The sequence below is a fragment of the Sinocyclocheilus anshuiensis genome, unplaced genomic scaffold, assembly GCF_001515605.1.
Source record: "Sinocyclocheilus anshuiensis isolate Anshui unplaced genomic scaffold, SAMN03320099.WGS_v1.1 scaffold493, whole genome shotgun sequence".
In the NCBI taxonomy this organism is placed as follows: domain Eukaryota; kingdom Metazoa; phylum Chordata; class Actinopteri; order Cypriniformes; family Cyprinidae; genus Sinocyclocheilus; species Sinocyclocheilus anshuiensis.
Genome location: NW_015537963.1, coordinates 503,728 through 508,222, shown reverse-complemented (window position 1 = coordinate 508,222; position 4,495 = coordinate 503,728). Strand labels below are relative to the sequence as shown.

Sequence of the window (4,495 nt, the reverse complement as noted above, 5' to 3'; positions counted from 1 at the left end):
GCATGTCAACATATTCTGTTACACCAAATACACAAAATAATGATCTTTAAAAAAGCATCATATGACCCCTTTAAGCAGTGGGAATTGATTTTGGCCGATGTATTTTGTTCCTAAATACCTCTTACTCGCTCTAAATATAGACTAGTCCCTGACACAGAGAGTGATATTCAACACATTTCCTGTCACAAAACACATTTCTAGGCCTGTCTTCACATTCACACATCACACCAACTGGTAACAATCAGCTCGGCTCAGAATGATGCTATTGATTGGCAGCTTTTGACCAGCATTTGTTTATGTTATTATTTGCCGTGTCAAGCATCACTATTATTGCCGTTCATACTTAGTGAGATGAATAAATCCTTACACAATGTCCAAACCTGGTGCAAAAATATATATATACATACATACATACATATACATATACATATACATATATATATATAGATTTGAACCCAGTAAGATTTAGCAATGGGTGGGGCTACAAAGTGATGTCACAGCAATGTTATTTTAGTATTACTTATATACTATTATAGTTCTTATTAACATTTTGAATTTGCCTTTTTTATATTTTAGTTTTCATCTTTAGTAATTATGTGCTTTTGTTATCTGCTTTTAAATAATACATATGTAATATATTTGAATGTTTTTTTATTATTTTAAATAATAGGTAATAACTTATTTTTATTTCAGTTTTAGTTGTATTTCAGTTTTGATTCATTTGTAATAAAAAGTTGGTCTGTTTAGTGCTATGTGGAAAAATAAATAAACAAACAAATAAATACATAAATAGGTATATATCAGCTTTCAGTTTTATTTCCATTAACAAATATGTTTTTGTTAATGATAATAATCAAAAATATATATATACATACATACATACATATACATATACATATACATATATATATATAGATTTGAACCCAGTAAGATTTAGCAATGGGTGGGGCTACAAAGTGATGTCACAGCAATGTTATTTTAGTATTACTTATATACTATTATAGTTCTTATTAACATTTTGAATTTGCCTTTTTTATATTTTAGTTTTCATCTTTAGTAATTATGTGCTTTTGTTATCTGCTTTTAAATAATACATATGTAATATATTTGAATGTTTTTTTATTATTTTAAATAATAGGTAATAACTTATTTTTATTTCAGTTTTAGTTGTATTTCAGTTTTGATTCATTTGTAATAAAAAGTTGGTCTGTTTAGTGCTATGTGGAAAAATAAATAAAGAAACAAATAAATACATAAATAGGTATATATCAGCTTTCAGTTTTATTTCCATTAGCAAATATGTTTTTGTTAATGATAATAATAGAAACGGAATCAACAAAAAAATAATAGAAACCAATAAAAAAAATGTCATGTTGTTTGTCACAATTGATGGTTAGGACAAAAACTTTGAATGTACTTGGATAGATGGATAGATCCCAAACTTTTCTGTCAGTTAAATTCCTTTGGACCTAAAATATTTCCTTGGAGTACCTCTGACATTTTACATTACTGTTTTAATATTATAACAACACATCTGCATATTCACAATTCTCTGATTTCGGATAATGATTGCATGACATGCAGGAAAACAAATAAAATATTATTAATCCAATATTATAATATTGTATATAAATTAGTATAATATTTAAAGTGTTTGATTTAGATTTATTTTTATTTAAAATTATTTGATTACATTTTATTATTCACTTAATTATAAATAAATTAATTATTTAAAATTGTAATTTTATATTTTTGTGATTCAATTGTTAGCTTTTCATCAACTGATGCACCCCAGTTTGGGAAACGCCCATTTATGTTGTTTGGTTATAAACTGTGTTCTCCACACAATGGCATGACACTATTTTGAAAGTCTCTCAGTTTTCTGAAGGCTCAAGAGCAGACCTGAAACCCAAATCCGTCAGGGTCAGAGTCCAGTGTTGTGAGCATTAATATGAGACTGACCTGTGTCTGGCGTGTGTAATTATGCCGAGAGGGGTGAACTGTCAGATTTCTACTGACACCGCATTAAAGTGGGATTTTTCTGACGACATCCTAGGGTTAATTAAAACCTGTGGGCATTAGATTAAGGTGAATCATACCAGAGATGAAACAGAGCCGCGCGTGTGTGTGTGTGTGTGTTATATTACAGCTCATAGATTCCCAATACTTGATTCTGATTGTTAAATATTTAACAAGTACCATAGTTTTAGACATGGTACTGTAATACCAAGATATTCTTTGAAGTAAAAGAAAGAACAACAATTAATCAAATCTGATAATACTGATAGACCCCATTGTTAAAAAATATTTTTTATTATATGTAATTTTACTTTATATTTAAAATAATATATATTTAATATATATTTATATACATATACAAGTCAGTGTACATGTCATACTTTCTGGCCACCAGATGTCACTATAGGCCAGAATATCAGTGTAGGTTGCTCAGAAAATCACCAGAGACTATCTGAAACTGAGACTTGACTTACTTAAATGTACTCATATATGCACAGAAATGTACATGTATTCTTCTCTGGTATTTTTGTCATATGGCAATTCTTTCATCAGTTTCATCATAAGATAAGTTTTGATAGTATGTTGTTCTGAACACGGCTGAAGTTTCATCCTTTATTTATATGGTACATGTTCTAACATCATTATGTATTGATAACATTCAGTTATTGATGATAATGATGGTGGTGTGTGTATGAAGGTGTGCATGTGAGAGAAGAATAATAGGAAAATATTCTGTGTGCAAACACGTGTGTGTGTGTGTTTTGACTCCAACATATTCACATACACACAGAAATGTACATGTATTCTGCTCATGTATTTTTGTCATATGGCAACTCTTTCAACAGTTTCATCATAAACTCTTTCATCAGTTTCATCATGAGATTAGTTATGCTAGTATGCTGTTCTGAACATGGCAAAGGTTTCATCCTTTATTTATATATTTCGTGTTCTAACATCATTAGGTATTGATCACATTCAGTTATTGATGATAATGATGGTGGTGTGTATATGTAGGTATGCATGTGAGAGACGAATAATAGGAAAATATTCTGTGTGCAAGTGTGTGTGTGTGTTTTGAATGCTCTCTGGTTGGCAGTGCTGTAAAGAGCTTCATTGTGCTGTGTGTGTATAGAGCCACTGTTCACAGGAATGAACACCCATCCACTGCCAATGAAACCACTGCACATGCACATGATAACACACACACACACACATACAAATATAGACAATAAAATCATTGCCAGCCAGTAAATGTGTGTGTCTGTCATGAGGCTGGACATTTTTCCAATATTCCCTCTCTGTTTCTCCCTCTCTTTTTATGGCTGATTCTTCAACATACGTCTGTTGAGATGAACATTCATCTCACATCCTGGAAAATCTGATCCTGTCCTTGAACTGCCAATGAAACCACTGCACATGCACATGATAACACACACACACACACATACAAATATAGACAATAAAATCATTGCCAGCCAGTAAATGTGTGTGTCTGTCATGAGGCTGGACATTTTTCCAATATTCCCTCTCTGTTTCTCCCTCTCTTTTTATGGCCGATTCTTCAACATACGTCTGTTGAGATGAACATTCATCTCACATCCTGGAAAATCTGATCTGTCCTTGATCAAGTACATTTGGAAAATGTACTCACCCTCAGGCCATGAGTTCGTTTATTCATGGGAACAGATTTGTAGAAATGTAGCATTGCATCTCTTGCTCACCAATGGATGCTCTGCAGTGAATGGGTGCCGTCAGAATGAGAGTCCAAACAGCTGATAAAAACATCACAATAATCCACAAGTAATCCACACCACTCCAGTCCATCAGTTAACATCTTGAGAAGTGAAAAGCTGCATGTTTGTAAGAAACAAATCTATCAAGACCTTTTTTACTTTAAACCATGGCTTCTGGCCAAAATACAAGTCCATAATCCATAATAATGCTTCCTCCATTGAAAAAGTCCAAAAGTGGTGTCTTACAAACATGCAGCTTTTCGCTTCACAAGATGTTAATTTATGGACTGGAGTGGTGTGGATTACTTGTGGATTGTTGTGATGTTTTTATAAGCTGTTTGGACTCTCATTCTGATGGCACCCATTCACTGCAGAGGGTCCATTAGTGATCAAGTGATGTAATACTACATTTCTTCAAATCTGTTGCGGTGAAATAAACTCATCTACATCTTGGATGGCCTGAGAGTACATTTTCAGCACATGTTAATTTTTGGGCGAACTACTTCTTTAAAAACAACATTTCCTGATTTGTGATTGAAAACAAACCTTGAACACTGGTTTATTGATTGATTTGTTCTGTCTGCATGTTTTTGACTGGAAAGATTAGTAGTGTAACGTTTGGCACAAACACTGGACTCTGATTCCTGGCCTGTGGGAGTTTGTGATGTTATGCAACATCACTTTAGCACAGACTGACTGCAGCAGGGAGAAACCAGAAACTGGCTCGAATTAATATACAAGAA

The 4,495-nt window shown here is 32.5% G+C and overlaps 1 protein-coding gene across 1 annotated transcript in view; it reads left to right on the top strand.

Moving 5' to 3' along the window:
• LOC107667915 (uncharacterized) overlaps positions 1–4,495 on the top strand; it is a 28,476-nt gene that overhangs the window by 21,417 nt on the left and 2,564 nt on the right. The gene's annotated exons all lie outside the window — the stretch shown is intronic.